The sequence below is a fragment of the Ips typographus genome, linkage group LG5, assembly GCF_016097725.1.
Source record: "Ips typographus isolate SLU linkage group LG5, UJ_Ityp_2.0, whole genome shotgun sequence".
NCBI classification, from domain to species: Eukaryota; Metazoa; Arthropoda; class Insecta; order Coleoptera; family Curculionidae; genus Ips; species Ips typographus.
This window is the reverse complement of record NC_138426.1, coordinates 4,874,668-4,891,405: the sequence shown is the minus strand read 5'-3', so window position 1 is coordinate 4,891,405 and position 16,738 is coordinate 4,874,668. Positions and strand designations below refer to the sequence as shown.

At 33.4% G+C, this 16,738-nt stretch overlaps 1 long non-coding RNA gene across 1 annotated transcript; it reads left to right on the top strand.

Moving 5' to 3' along the window:
* The first annotated feature begins 1,925 nt into the window (after window positions 1–1,925).
* Window positions 1,926–5,895, top strand: LOC145729286 (uncharacterized). Its single transcript, XR_014178327.1, has 2 exons — window positions 1,926–3,733; window positions 4,491–5,895. It is a non-coding gene; the product is annotated as an uncharacterized LOC145729286 (long non-coding RNA).
* Window positions 5,896–16,738: the final 10,843 nt, after the last annotated feature.

Here is a 16,738-nt window from a genome sequence, read left to right as displayed (position 1 = left end):
TTAATTTAGCATACAAGTCATCAATTCGTGGAATGGGATATTTATCGTCAATCAAAAATGGATTCAGAGTAATTTTGTAGTCACCACATAATCGAACTGACCCGTCCGGCTTTAAAACCGGTACAATGGGTGTACCCCATTCAGAATACTGAATTGGAATTAATATCCCCGAATCAACCAATTTATTTAATTCAAGTTCAACTTTGGATTTTAATGCATAAGGTAACGGTCTAGGTTTAAAAAATTTTGGAACAAAATTTTCTTTTAAATACAATTTTAGTTTGAAGTTTTTGAAACAACCGATTTTATCAGAAAATACATCCAAATATTTGCTTAATAATTTAGATTTGAAGTCGTCTGAAATGTAATTTATTTGCTTAAAAACAATCTTAAACTTTGAAATGAAATCTCTGCCTAGTAAAGCCGCTTTACTGTTTTTAATAACGCAAAATTTTATCTCATCTTTGTTATTGTTATATTCTACCGGAACACATATTTCGCCTAAAGGTGCTATTTTATCACCAGTAAAATTAACCAAAGTGATGTCGCATTTCTTTAAAGGCACATTCCTAAAATTATTAACATACATAAATTCCGGTATGCATGAAACAGCTGCCCCAGAATCTAGTTCAAATTTAAACGGTATTTTGTTAATATTTACGTTTATTATAATAGGCTTGGAAATACTGTCATTAATAGAGTAAACAGGAAAATCATTTAAATTAATATTAAAATTAGAAACCTCGACGTCACTATCGTCAAGATTTAAACTATTTACGTTCTTATTTTTGTTTCTACAATTGGACGAATTGTGTGTTTTAACTTTACAATAAGTACAATATTTAGAGGAATTTCGATAAAAACATTTATTTTCCTGATGTTTACCTTTGCGACAAATAGTGCACCACTCGCCTGTGTTTGGTTTCCTGCTTCCAGCGTTGCCAACGCCACTCGCCTGTCCAAAATTTCTATTAGCCGTTCGTGCACGATTGCCATCTTGTTCCCTTTGTCTCCAGCTCGTTGCATTTTCTCGGCCTCTTTGGAACCTTTGGAGTCGAAAAACTTCTTGTGGTTGTTGGTTTGCCGGAAAATTAATATCTGACTGTCGATTCACCCAGGTCGTTTCGGCTATTAATGCCATATTAATGGCCTCGTCAAACGTAATACTGCTGTTTTGCTCTAATAATTTTTCCAAAACTTTACCCGGATTCATTCCACAAATAAATCGATCTCGCAAAATGTCCTTAAGGTGGTCTCCAAAATTGCATCTCATACTTAAACTACGAAGCCTGACTGCCCAGTCTTGAACGCTTTCGTTTGGTGACTTGTGTGCCGAATAAAACTTACATCTTTCAGCAAATACGACACTTCTACCCTTGTAGTAAGTATTTAAACACCTCACCAGGTCTTTGAAGGTTGCTTCGGATGGTTTAGTGGGATGGCACAAATTTTGAAGTAGTATGTAAGCTTCTTGCGTCAGCCCATTTAACAAAATTGCCCTTTTCCTTGCCTCCTCTGTGATTTGATTAGCTACAAAAAAACTGTTCCAACCGGCTTATGTGGACACTCCAATCATGAACCTTGGGATCAAATTCCAATTGCAATCCAATGGTCGCCATTTTAACACTGCACTTTTACACGTATTTACTTTCCGTGAATTAGTGTTAAAAAAAAAAATTGTTTTGTAGTAACTATCTTTATACCACGAAGTCGAAGGAAAATCCTATATCCTCGTCGCCACTTTGTAATGTCTTTATCTTTGGTTAATTAACACTCGAGTTTCATACTGAAGAACATTTTTATTCCTCTCGGTTTACGCCATTACTCTACTACATTTCATGAGGCACAATGCGCGAAACCGTTCAGGTCCAAGCGCAGAACACTCGGTGACTTTACACTACGTCACAGTATATATTGTAATTAACTTTTGAAAAACATAAGAGTGCACGTCAAATACAAATAACTTCTAAGCCATTGAATATCAATAATTTACATAAACATACATAAAAGATGAAAACCAAATTGAACTATTCACAATATTGTTTCGCTTTTTAAATAAGTTACATCACAGTGACTAGAGTAAAATTAGAATGTCTAGTATTTTTGATACCACAAAAACTGCAAGAAACGCAATTCCCACTAAAATTTATTGGTTTGAATTAATTTTATTCATTTTTACCTTTCCTCTTGGAGGATTTAGAAATTAGCTATTACTCATATGTAATGTAAACATATCTTTAAAAAGTACCTGACTTAGAAATATGTGAACACAAATTACAGTTACTATAAAGCAAACTTTAACGTGTTTTTAAATGTATACTAATTAAAATTTACGGGGTTTCCATAATTAAATATATCGACAAATTTTCAAAAGCGTAGAGCGTTTCAACTTTTTGACTTCATTTTGAGATAAGTTTCTGATATCATATACAATACATAATAATACAAAGCAGCACAAAAAAGTAAAATCCCGCTGTAATTGCAACTTTAAGCTTTCTGTTAGACCATCAACTAAAACCTTTTTTCCCATACTTATTCTTGTCAAGTAGTCTTGTAGGCAATAATTCAGAAATGCAAAGATAGGTAAATATCTTAATACAAGTAGAAGATAATTGAAAGATGATTGAAAGCTCAGATATACTGATTTATTAAACACATAAATAAACATATTTCAAAATTCCCAAATTCCGCAGAAAACAATTTATATAATGTAAGCCTTTGCTACTATTTGTTGAATTCTTACTTACAACCTTAACTTTCCTTTATCCGATTTGCTTTTTTCTTTGTTTTGTGCTTATTTTAGTTTTTTTGTGCTTATTTACTGCTATTTTTTGTATGGTTTAACTAGTTTTTTACAAAACAAGCTTTTCAAGTTTTTAGAAATAAACTAAACTAATAACTGCTTTGACAAAAAATTGCTATATTGAGATATTGAAAAAATGTAAAAACATTCCAAAACACTATAAAACCTCTAAAATGTGTTGCAAAGCTTACAAAGCAGCCTAGAACCTTCTAAAAGCTTTTAGAACAGTCTAAACGTTCCTAATGCTTTTCAATTTATCTAGAAACTCTCAAAAGCTTCCGTATGCTTCTAAAGCAGTTTAACAGCGTCCAAAAGTTTCTAAAACCGTCTACAAGGTTAGAAATGTCTTAAAGGTAGTCCAGAACCTTCAATGCTCTTTAAACAGCCCAAACCCCTTCCAAATGCTTCTAAAGTAGTCTAAAAAGGTTTTAAAATACTACAGAAACTCTAAAATATGTCTAAAGCCTTCCAAAACAGGCTAGAAGCTTTCAAAAGCTTTAAGAACACTCTAAAGGCTTCCGAATAATCTTGAACTAGTCTAGAAGCTCTCAAAAAATTTCAAGGCAGTCTTAAAGCATCTGTATGCTTCTAAGCAGTTTAAAAGCTTCCAAAAGTTCAAATTCACATGTCTTAAAAGCAGTCCAGAGCCTTCAATGCTCCCAAAGTAGTCTAAAACAATTTCAAAATATTACAGAAACTCCAAAATGCTTCTCAAGCAGTCTAAAGCCTTTCAAAATAGTCTAGAAGCTTCCAAAAGCATTTAGAACAGTCTAAAAGATTCCAAATAATCTTCAACTAGTCTAGAAGCTCTTAAAAAATTTCAAGGCAGTCTAAAAGCTTCCGTATGCTTCTAGAGCAGTTTAAAAGCTTCCAAAAGTTCAAATTCACATGTCTTAAAAGTAGTCCAGAACCTTCAATGCTCCTAAAGTAGTCTAAAAAGATTTAAAAACACTACAGAAACTCCAAAATACTTCTCGAGCAGTCTAAAGCCTTCCAAAATAGTCTAGAAGCTTCCAAAAGCAACAGAACAGTCTAAAAGATTCCAAATAATCTTCAACTAGTCTAAAAGCTCTTAAAAAATTTCAAGGCAGTCTAAAAGCTTCTAGAGGAGTTTAAAAGCTTCCAAAAGTTCAAATTCACATGTCTTAAAAGCAGTCCAGAACCTTCAATGCTCCTAAAGTAGTCTAAAAACATTCCAAAACACTATAAAACCCCTAAAATGCCTTGCAAAGCTTACAAAGCAGCGTAGAAGCTTCTAAAACCTTTTAGAACAGTCTAAACGTTCCAAATGCTTTTCAATTTATCTAGAAACTGTCAAAAGTTTCCGTAAGCTTCTAAAGCAGTTTAACAGCTTCCAAAAGTTGAAATTCACATGTCTTAAAAGCAGTCCAGAACCCCAATGCTCCTAAAGTAGTCTAAAAAAAATTTCAAAACACTACAGAAACTCCAAAATGCTTCTAAAGCTGTCGGAAGTCTTTCAAAACAGTCTATAAGCTTCCAAAAGCTTTTAAAACACGCTAAAGGCTTCCAAATAATCTTCAACTAGTCTAAAAGCTCTCAAAAAATATTAAGGCAGTCTAAAAGCTTCCATATGCTTCTAGAGCAGTTTAAAAGCTTTCAAAAATCCAAGTTCACATGTCTTAAAAGCAGTCCAGAACCTGCAATGCTCCTAAAGTAGTCTAAAAAGATTTTAAAACACTACAGAAACTCCAAAATGCCTCTAAAGCAGTCGGAAGTCTTTCAAAACAGTCTAGAAGCTTTCAAAATCATGTAGAACAGTCTAAAAGATTCCAAACGCTTTTCAACTAGTCTAGAAGCTCCCAGAAGATATTAAAGCAGTTTAGAAGCTTTCAAAAAATTTTGTGAACCGTGTAAGAGATTCCAAATGTCTCTAAAGCATTCTAGAACCTTCAATATGCTGTTTAAACAGTCCAAAAACCTTCCAAATGCTCTCAAGTAGTTCAAAACACTTTTGAAAGTCTTCAAAACAGTCTAAAATCTTCCGTATGCTTCTAAAGCAATCTTCTAGAAGTTGAACTGAAAAAAACTTTGCATCTCTGCCTCTTTATGCCTTTTTGAAGAAAATAATTTTGCTTTTTGAGCGCTCTTTTTCAAGATTTTAGTACATTTTAATCCGGACTCTACTTATCTATTTTTGATTATCAAAAATTTGTCTTTTTATTGAAATTGATAGACCTTCAAATTTTAGCAAATCTCAATTAAACAATTTAACTGAACTTTACCTGAAAACCTAAATTTAACATGTTTCTACTTGTAAATTTACTAAATTTGGCTGAATATTTGAAAATAAGAAAGACCTAGATTAGTATATTTGCCGAGATATTTGCCTATCGATCTGACTTTCAAGAAAACTCTATCAATATCAAGCTGATAAAAGCAATCAAAATGACAGTGACACATTATTAACGAAGATTTTTAGTTTTTGATATTTTTGTTCACTTTTTCTTCTAAAATAACAACAACCTGTAGCGGAAATACAAAATAATTTTTTTTGTAACGACGTTTTCTATATCACACCTTTAGGGTTTGTCGATATGTTTATTGGACACCCTGTGTAACTATGCTCTTAGTAGAATAATTTTGTATAATTGTTGTTAATTCGTGAATATACTAAGACATTGTCAGATTTTTGATTCTAGTGATATTAGAAAGGTTACAATTTTGGTGTACATGTATAGCTATCAGTTTATTGATTGAATCTAGAAGCACTTGGTACAATATGTTGAATATGTGCTCAAATTAAAACAACTTCCTAGACTGTAACTGTAAATAATAATAATTATTAGCTTAGCCTGTAATTCTTTCTTCTTCTAACTAACTAATTAAGCTGTCTGGGCTCTAACTTATAATCTTTTACTTATAGTTCTCATATCCAGTTAACTTAATTCTTAACTCTATGCGTTATAATTTATTTTCTACTCTCTTTATTTTTTATATAATGTAATTTCTCAATCATTTAGACTGCTTGTTCATATTTTGAAGACTTGTTTTCATTTGTGTCTGAATTATAGTGTTCTTTTGCGCTCTTTTGTGCCTGTTGATTTCAAGCTTTGAATAAAAATTTGGCTTTCCTTGGTGTGTTTTTTCTGCTTGCTTTTGCGATTTTAGTGCTTTTTAACTTCTGAGGTGGAAATGGTAGTATTAATGAATAAGCTAAAATAATTTTAATAAACGTTTTGTCCTGTGCGTTTTTATGGAGGGAATGGTGGGGCTTTGCTTATATAGAATGTATAGTACAGCTATGGATAAAACTACATTTCAGGTGAGCTTTAGGCTGCGGTTCTTCTGTTTTACGTTTTTTTTAAGTTGAGTTTACAGATCGACACAACACAAGAAAAACCTTGTGCCCATCCAATCAAAATGAACAACAAAGTTTGATGAAAAGAAGGTTAATGGTCTAGCTCTGATTACTACATATGGATTGGTTTGGAAATGTAAGTATAAAGGTATGTACTGCTTATTTGAATTTAAGAGTTTAACACCGAACTTTCTGCTATGGTCACTGCTACAGTCAAAAATACCGGTGTGATTAAAAATTTTTTTAAACTGAACCAAGAATTCGGTTTTTGTGAAAGAGTAAAAGAAAAAAACATTTGAAAATAACATCAATCATCATGCCTAACTGTAGGCATTAAAAAGTCACTTGTGTTTCAAATTTAAGCTAAATATCTCAAAAATGGTTGGAGATATACAGGGTGATTCACGGTGATAAAAAGTATCTAAAGAACGAGTCAATATTTTTTGCTGAAATTTGGGTATATTGGTAGTCCAATATTTTGGACTTGGCGGTGTTGCCAAATCAGTCGGAAATAACACCAACTTTTGAGTTTCAAATGGAACACCATGTTTCTAATCTCATTTTTGTTTTTTGCGTATAGAATGATGTAAAATTTGGCTGGCATTATAAAAAAACTGTGCGATTGCGTTTAGTTTTGATTTTGAGTTTGAAGATTTTGAAGTTGCTATCAAAAGGGTTGTAAATTATCTAAATAAAGTGAAAAACATATGATAACATACATACAATAACACATTTTTGATAGAGCTTTTACTTAACTCAAAACTAAACGCAATCGCACGGTTTTTTGATTTTTTTTTATAATGTCTGTGAAATTTGACATTATTCTGTATGCAAAAATCAAGTAATGGAGTCAATAAATAGAACATTTTTTCCCGATTTTGTAAATTATAAAAATTTGTAGCACACTTCAGCAGTTGAATAATAGCACAGAAATTAGTAGCACAAAGCGCACTGATTGTCATTTGGTTTCCACAATGGCGGCGACATTTTACCATTGAAAAGCGCTTTCCAAAAATGCAAAAATTCAAGATGGCGGCCATAAGAATGGGCCTATCCCACATATCATACATTTTTGTTTTAATAAACGTACGTAATTCTGGACGATTTTATTGGGTGTTTCACGCCATCTATTTCACTTCTTGTCGCTGATTGGTTGATAGTGTAGTACGTCACCGGCGGCGGGCATTTTAAACATTAACGTTAACATTAATGTTGCTTTTATCATCATTTTTTTTCTATTTAGACTTAAAATTTTTGAAAACAAAAAAATACGGGTATGACATTTTCAATCCGTCTTTGTAAATATTAAATTTTAAAAAAATGTGGGACAGGCCCATTAACAAAGTTTATGACGATAGGTTTTTTCTAATTACGTGATCGTGTTCTACGTGAAAAAGTGCTCTAATAATGTCCTAGTTTCAAAACTCTCCTTGACTTTGTTAAGGAGCTGTAAGCAATTGTTTAAAATGCAGCCTCTGACGTTTTCCCAATTTTCCGGAAAACGGAGAAAGATAATTTAATTTGAAAACGGGGAATAAGTTTCACATAGAATTCTCTAAAACTTTCACCATTTAATCGACTATGTAGCTCTTACGGTCACCGAAATCCCTATACATGTAGAACCAATTTGGGACACACTGTATACAGGGTGGTCCAAATTGATTGCAGGATAGTTCAAGGGTAGAAAGAAAAGAAAAACATACAAAATGAAGTCCAAAGTGTCATATAAACTATAGTCAAAAAGTGCCTCCTAGCGGAGTTAGCGCACCTTAAATGTGAACCACTAAAACCATTTTTTATTTTTAATTCCTAAACGAAAAAAGTTACTGAAATAAAATTTGGCATGCATGTTCACCATTTTAAAGTTCTTCTTCTTCTTATTCATGTTTAAGATCTCGCGATCTGTTAGTTTTGCAGGTTCCTCTGGATCAGTTCCTGGGAGGTGGACTGCCAGCTGTCCTTCCATCTCTTAGGTGGTCCCGGGTGCTCTTTTCCCTATTGGTTTCCCTTCAAGTGAGATGCATGGCAGTCTTCCCTCTTCCATTCTTCTCACGTGAGCGTACCAATATATTTTCCTTTGTCTCCCCCATCTTACGATGTCTTACACCCCACATTGTTCCCTAATGTCAGTGTTCCTAATTCGGTCTATATTATCTACCTTAAGCTGCCCGACATAGCAGACGCTTTGTTGATCTGACTTCTTAGGTCTTTCACTGGGGCGTGATAACTCGACAGATCCATACCCAGATATTTTAATTGTGAGACTTGCTCGATAATTTTGTCTTGAACTACCACCTTACACCTTTGGGACCTTTAGCAAAGGTTATGCTTTTCGTTTTTTCTATAGATATGGTCATGTTCATCGCTTGTGTAGTTGTCTCTTTAGATCGTCCTCCGTTTCCGCGAAAATAGCTGCATCATCGGCGTAGCATACCATGCTGATTCTTTTATTCTGTCCCATTCTGTATCCCATATTTAGTGATAATACTTCTTCTATAATTCTGTCCATAAGAGATTGAACAGAAATGGGCTAAGGCTGTCACCTTGTCTGATGCCTCCTGGTGTGGGTATCTCTTCCGTATAAGTGTCTCCTGCCTTTACTTTAGTCATGTTGTTCATATTGAGACTGCGGACTGCTCTTACGATGGGGATTGGCGTTTCTTTCGCTATCAGAAATTTAGGCGAACCCTATCAAATGCCTTGGTCAAATCGATGAAGCAGACATATGCTGGTGTATTAAATTCGATTGATTTTTCTTTTAGTTGTTTGATAATGAATATTGCGTCGGTCGTGGATCTGTTTCGTCCGAAGCCTTGTTGTTCTTCCCTGTTGGTTATTTGTGTTTCAAGTCTTTCCTTCGAAATGCCGATTCAAAATGAGTTTCATGCTTGTGTTCATCAGCGTTATGCCCCTGTAGTTGTCTGGGTGCGTTTTCTGTCCTTTCTTGAATATAGGGATAGTTATAGTTTTGTGCCATTCCGTAGGTATTTCCGATGTTTCTAAAATTTTTTTGTAGAGGATTTTTAGATGTTTTCCTAGTTCACGTCCGGCATATTTCAGAAGTTCGTTTGGGATGAGGTCTGTCCCGGGAGCTTTACTGTTTTTCAATTTTTTTGATTTTTGCCATTACCTCCTCTTCGTTTAGTGTTATTTCATGGTTTGTCTCGTAGTTTTCGATGCTTATGGCTTCTTCGGTATTATACAGGGTGATTCCAAAGTTGGTGCTTTCCTTTCACCTGCGAATAGGACTTCAAAAAATAAGGTTTTTTTTTCCTTTGACGCTTTTTCGAAATATGAACAATAACGAAGATACAGGACGTCAAAGCTTGACTGAAAAAATAAAAATTTAATGATTTTGGCCAAACCACTTGAAGTAATTAAACAAAATTTTGTAGGTGTCAATAGCTACGTGGAAAGGAAATTTTCCAAGAAACAACAATTTTCTTGCGTTTACCAGTAGCGCGAGTACAATTTTTTTCAAACATTTTCGGAAAAAAATATTACCCTACTGGATTTTACATGGAACATAAAATTAGTTAAAATTAAATTTAAGTTATTTTTTATTTTGTTTTTTTTTCAGTAAAACTTTGACACCCTGTATCTTCGTTATTGTTCATACTTTGAAAAAGCGTCAAAGGAAAAAAAACCTTATTTTTTTAAGCCCTATTCGTAGGTGAAAGGAAAGCACCAACTTTGGAATCACCCTGTAGAGTATTTTTCCCATACATATTTGGTGACTCCTTTTGTTTTTGCACAAACTCATTTATTGTATTTTAAAGTTAATAATTTGTATTTTTTTAAATATTCTGGACATACGGGGGCTGTTCAAAGGGTTTGACAACTTTAAATTTCTTTAAGCTGTAATTTTAGAGCGTTCTAATGGGGCACATCTGGTAGACCATACTTTTTTCTAAGATAAGTTTGTCTAAACATTTCTTTTCATTTTGCATAGTTTTTCAGATAGTGACATTTTTATACGCGAATCCATAATGAAAAAAATTAGTATCTGTGCAGATTAGGTAAAAAAATTTAAAAAAACGCCAAATAATTATTTCAAAATGATGAACAAGCATGCCAAATTTTATGTGAGTTTTATTTTAAAAGTGATGGGAAAGAACACACTATTTTAGTTTATTAATTAAGATAACAAACTTTTTTCTTCGGGCACATTTCAACCATAGTTTATATGGCACTTTGGCTTATGTACTTATGGCTTATGTTTATTTTTTATGTACTTTCTCCCCTTTAAGTACCCTACAATCAATTTGTACCACCCTGTAATATAAACAACGTTTCTTGTTTTTTGACCTCTGCGCTACACTTTCTTTGATTATTCGGATTGTGAAGGTTTTATTCTGGTTACTTTGTTTTTCAATTATACATATGTATATGAATAAATATAAAACAAGTAAATAGAAAACTGTATAGTTATTTCTTATTATGTTTCAAGAGATTATTATTTGGCAAACTCTGCATAGTTCTTGTACAGTCTAAAAAATGTTCAATTTTTCTTGGAATTACTGGAAGTAATAAAAATACGGTTTTGAGAATACTCTGCACAAATATTGAAATATCCTGAGTAATTGTCCAAATGGTACCTACTAAAATCCATAAATAAATTTAAATTTGATCAATAAATCTGTGTCTGGTAATTGTATATTTTCTTCAGTTTTAGACCACTCGCAAGTTCAGGGGGACTTTTCAACTTTGAGTAGGAAATGCGTTAATACTTTAGGGGTCAGCTGCGGAATACTTTGGACCACTCACAGAGCAACTTTTAAATACTATCCACAAACATATCGACGCTGTATTCTAGTATCATACTTTCTGAAGTGTTGTAGCGGATCTTAATGAAGAATTTGAACACTTAACACAAAGGACTTTTTGACTGATACAAGTAAGTTTTGTGTTAGCCTAAATTATTCCCAAAAGTTATTTATCACAGTTTATAGGTGCAATTCGGATGACAATATCATTTGAACAGAGTTCATAAAGATGATCAACTTATATTGTGTTTGCTTGTGCCTTGACTGGATGTGCTCACCTTATTTGACGGTAACCCGAACTATAAAATGGGTGATCTCAAAAACATGTTTGCACATCTGGTTTATTAATCTCAGCTTCTCCAGCTCAGTTAGATCCCGAAGTCTGCAATATTTAATTAAAGCAGTTGCACTTAACGTGTTTCTTGCCCTGAACTATGGGCTTGGAGAATAACAGCAGAATTGCCGATTTTGAACTCTTTGTAAATTGCTTGGGCCAGGGTCCTTATAATAATTTATTATTGTAAGGACCCTGGTTCAGATAATTTACGAATTTTGACAACCAGAACTTTAGATGCTTCCGTCCAATTTAATTAATTTAATTCTTTAGTCCGGTGCCGGTGTCCAGACTTAATTCCAGTTTTCTGCATTATCAAATAATAATAAAATTAGGGGTAGCTGAGTAACACACAATCTTCTCTCTCTCTCTCTCTCTCTGTGTGTTACTCAGCTACCCCTATCTACTACGACTCCACTGAGTGACTATGGACTATACTTCACTCTTCAAACTGCTGGTCAAGCATTTCTGGTTCGTGAATTCAAGAAGAGCCTCCTCAAGAGGAAGCTTACACGTTTGGATGTCTGGTTCAACAGCGAGTGTCTTCGCAGAGGCCTGAAACCAAGGTACGTCTTCCTACGCTGCGGCGCGACCTCCATGGCCTCAACAACTGGCCACAAGGATCTGGATTAAGGAGATCAAGACATTTTTTTTTTGTGGAGAATATTGTGTTTTACTCATCTACCCCTATCTACTACGACTCCACTGAGTGACTATGGACTACTACTTCACTCAATAATAAAATTGGTTTTCTAGCAGATGACAGTAGTTTTTTTAAACCCTTTGTTAATTTTAGCGGCCAGCAAATATGAGTCCGACGACGAAAACATGATGTTCGATATACTGAAAATTATACATAGTTTTTAAAATCTGCTATACAGGGTCCTTCACCTGAACTACCTTATATGCGAATTGCAAAACTCGTTTTGCTCGTTCTGCAAACTTTCACATGCGTGCCTTAAAAACGCACTTTTAACACTCGTGTCATGAATAGCTATTTATGCGGTTTGAACAGTCTTGGCTTAATTTATTGGCTTTTTGCTGATGTAAAAAACATTTTCTTTAATGCACTATAACTGCCTAATACAAGTCAAAGAAGCGCGTGCAAAAAAGTGATATTTTCAAGTAGTCTCCAATTGACCATTAATTTTTTTAGTTTTGTTTTAACATAAGAAAGCGTTGTTTACGTCAATATTTCAGGACGTTTTTGGGCGTTTCTTACTTAGCGTCCCGTGTCTCAAAAAATGATGATTTATCCGAAAAAGACGACATTACAGTGCTCAAGCTCGAATTAAGTTATGGCAGCAGCTTTTTATGTGTCATTTTATTTGGGTGCAAATCCATTATAATCTGTGACATAATTTTAAAGCAACCCCATGACCAATAAGACTATACAGGGTCTCTGAAAAACTATGAAGTTACAGTCACTTTACTAATTAATATTTTTTACTTTTTTCTTATATAGCAGCTTGTTGCCTAGGGTAATGCCTCGGGACGTTTTGGAGAGTTTTTTAATTAACGTCGTGTTCAAAGATATATCTATTTTTGAAAAATTGATATTACAGTTCAACTTTGAATGAAGTCATATTAGCAGGTTTATATCTATCATTTAAATGTCGTTGTGTGTTCAAAATTATCTGTCTGAAAGAGAATAAATTAAGCCCAATGATAGTCCAAACCGCATCAAAATCTGTCGTTATGAAATTGGGAGGTTTTAAAAATGTCCCAAAAATATCACTGTCCCGGTTGAGGTGGCTCGCAGTTTAATTTGGACTTTGTGGTGTTGCCAGATCAGTCGGAAAGAACCCCAACTTTTGATTTTCGAATAAAACACCCTGTTTTTAATCTCATTTTTTAATTCCTTGCAAGAAGGCTAGTAATTATTCTTAATACCTACTTCCCTATAACTATCTTGTACCGCTTCTTAGATATTTCATAAAAATAGTCCAAAGTTTCAGCAAATCATTAGTCTAAACAATAATTAAATTATCAAGTCCTGAAAGGTTTGCAGGTGTGACATTTTGTCTTCAGGTAGACAATACTACATGGTTGAAAAAACCAGAGATAAAAAAATAAAAAAAAACATCTATCAGGTGGCCAAGATTTACCTTTTAGTCGGACAGATAGAAAAACTGTTAAAAGTTTGTTTTTTTAAATGGATCCATTGATGTTTTATGGTTTGTAATAAAAAAATATTATATTTAATAGACATCTATGTATACATTTCCTAGACCTAACTTCAAAGGATGACTTTTTTCTTAACAGTTTTTCGCTAAAGTGGACATAAACTCATACTAATCTGAAGACGGACACCTTTCCCCTCGTGAGCCACTTTTTCTCTCTACAACATGGCGGAGTCAACAACAACATGATAAAAATTATTTTCTGCTACTTCATCGAAATCTAGTCTATCAATTACAAGAAATGCTAATGGTTTGACCTGGAACAGCCGCAAGAGTGATTTTAACCTGGATTGATCTCTAGAAATATCTCATCTTCTTATTTTGGTCTTCAAAGTGGTTATATGGTAATTCGGAACTCATTAATTTTAGTGGGTATACAGTTTTATAAATAAGGTTTTCACAGTTCACCATAAATAAAAATGTAATGGCCAAAGATCTGGTGAGCGTGTCGGCCAATGGAACTCCATTATTTGCAATCAGTCTCTGTGGAAATAGTTCCTGCAAATAATCGGTTACCCCCTTAGCAATATGTGGCCATATGCAGAAGGATTTTTTTTGAAATTCTTTTATAATGCTGTAATCAAAACAAAAATCAAAAACAAATTTATCTAAAAAATGAATAAATTATAGGGTGTACCATATAAAAAAATTTGGTGTATCAAAACAAAATAGATTTGCATGTTTTGGTGACGGAAAAATGTGATTTGTAGTGACATAGTGATTTTTAATAATACAACGATGAAAGTTCTCAAACACTAATTTTTTTTAATTTAAATTATCGCCATTTTGTGTATCTGTCAGTGTCCGCCAAGGAACCGGAAAGAGGAATCACTACACGTGTACCCTGTGACACGGGATACATCACGTGATACATTATACTCTTAAGAGATAGTTCAGCTACGTGAGCAATTGTCAGAATCAATCCAATTTTCAAACGAAATTATTCAACGCCACAATTGATCTTGCATTCCTTTTCTTTTTTAAATATTATATAAAGGCATTTGAAAAAATTCTAGTAGTTTTGATAAACAGGAGAGTTAGCCGTAAGCATTTTAACTTGTTTATACATACAGGGTGCCCATCTAAGAATGCGCTTTACTGTATCTAGGAAACCAAAACTGATACATGTTTGAGACAAAAATTTTATTAAGTAATATGGCATAAAGAATACATCTAAAATATTTTCGTGATTCCAGCGTTGTCGCATCTACATGAAATCAGGGGCAACAACGGATTTTCGTTTGACAACCCTAGTAACTCATGCTATTTTTTTACTCTGTTGCTTAATCTAGTGAGTTTTTGTTGAAATCAGTATTTCTCTAAATGTCGTCGTTTTCGAGATATTGATTATTAAACATTGGAATTTTCACTATTTGTATTACACTTATGTGAAACCGTTTTGCTCTATCTTCAACCGTTCGCCTGCTACAGTAGTGAAAATTTCAATGTTTAACAGTCAATATCTCAAAAACGACAATATTCAGAGAAAAACTGATTAGAACAAAAACTGTTTAGAATCAAGAAATAGTATCAGTTACTAGGGCTGTCGAACAAAAATCCGTTGGTGCTACTGATTTCACGTAGATGCGGCAACGTTGGATTCACGAAAATATTTTAGACGTATTCCTTATAGCCATATTAACTTAATCAATTTTTTGTTTCAAACATGCATCATTTTTGGTTTCGGAGATACAGTACCTCGCATTCTTAGTTGACCACCCTGTACAGGGTGGGCCAAATTGGACGTATTTAAATGGGAAGTGCTCTTATTAATAGAGATAGCCAAAAACTAATGTCGGTGTCTGAAGCTGAAATTTGATACGAAACTTAATGACGAAAAGCATTGATTAATATCTGTCACCGTTTGACAGATGTTGTTTCTCAGAATTCAAACTTTTCTTCAAAACTTCCAGGTGCATTATTTTTTATTTCTAAAAATACATTTCTACAGCAACTTTTCTTGTAGAATCCAGTAATGTAAATAGTTTTTCTCTATTAGACACGGGTTTTGAGATACTCATTAAAAAGAAAAAAAATTGAAATATCAAGTGTTATATGTTATACCATGTACCATTAGAATGGTAATTTTAAGATATTTTCAGAAATGAAATAATATACAGGATGTTCCATTTAAAAAAATAATTTTTATGTGCATATCTCAAAAACCGTGTCCAATAGAACTACCAGTTATGCCCACCTTTATCACTTTGGTTTAGTTACTTAACGTATGTTATTTCTATAGGCGATGTCACTAGTGTTTAAGCAATGCTCTCTTTTTCCAACTTATTACTAAATATGCAGCCGTTCGAACCCATTTTAGTGAGTCCAAAACAAACAACAATAAACAACATGTGGCATGTCGTTAATTCAAAGAATAGGCATTTAACAAGAAGAGACAGTTGAAAAGAGAAAGTGAATTAAAGAGAGATGGACTCTTCCTACCAAAATTAAGAGACAATCGACTGATATCAGCTTTGATCGTTGAATATCAGAAAGACATTCAGGTTTGTTGAAGAACGTTCCCATATCTCAGACCACAACAAATATTTGTTTTAAAACGTCAGTTTAAAGCTAATAATAATTAATAAGGATTGATATCTTCCAATGATTAAGAGGCAAATTTAAAACACTTTGACTCAGAAGAAGAGACAAACTGCAACATGTTTCCTACCAAAGGTAAACTCAGGTCAGCCACAAACATCATCAAAACATGAAAGGATTTATGCCGGCTGTCCCTTCTTGTTAAATAGCTTTTTGGTTAAATGTTGCCTCTCTCTTTAGGGAAAACCACAAATAAATTGGTCGATGAATTGATTGTACTCTATACCAGGAATCATCAAAAATGCAACATTCAATTTACGGAAAATTAGATATGGAAATTGTAGTTAAGCAGCCAAAATATTTATTTTACATCCAAGAATAGTTAAGCACTTCTAATGACGCAGAAAAACTATTCAAAGCCAGCAAATAGACCTACGTACCTAATAAAACTTTTTTTATCTAAAGGAATGAAATGTGAATTAACATTTGTCCCGACTCTATTATAACATTTCAAGAACCGACATCATGAATATTGCCGATGCTCACATTCTGATACTTACTAAGTTTCTCAACATGCACCCATACGTTAAGCCTTTATGCAAAGTAATGAACGGTTTGATGGTTGTTATCTTTTTAGTGCAAACGTATGAGTTTAAGCAACATTTTAGTATTGATGATTTTTTTCAGTATTCATCATTTTACTTCGGATGTTTATATGTACCAATACCAAAGTGTTAGAGCGACAAGTAAATAAAATACAATTTTTAGGCAGGAACTATAAACTTATTGTAT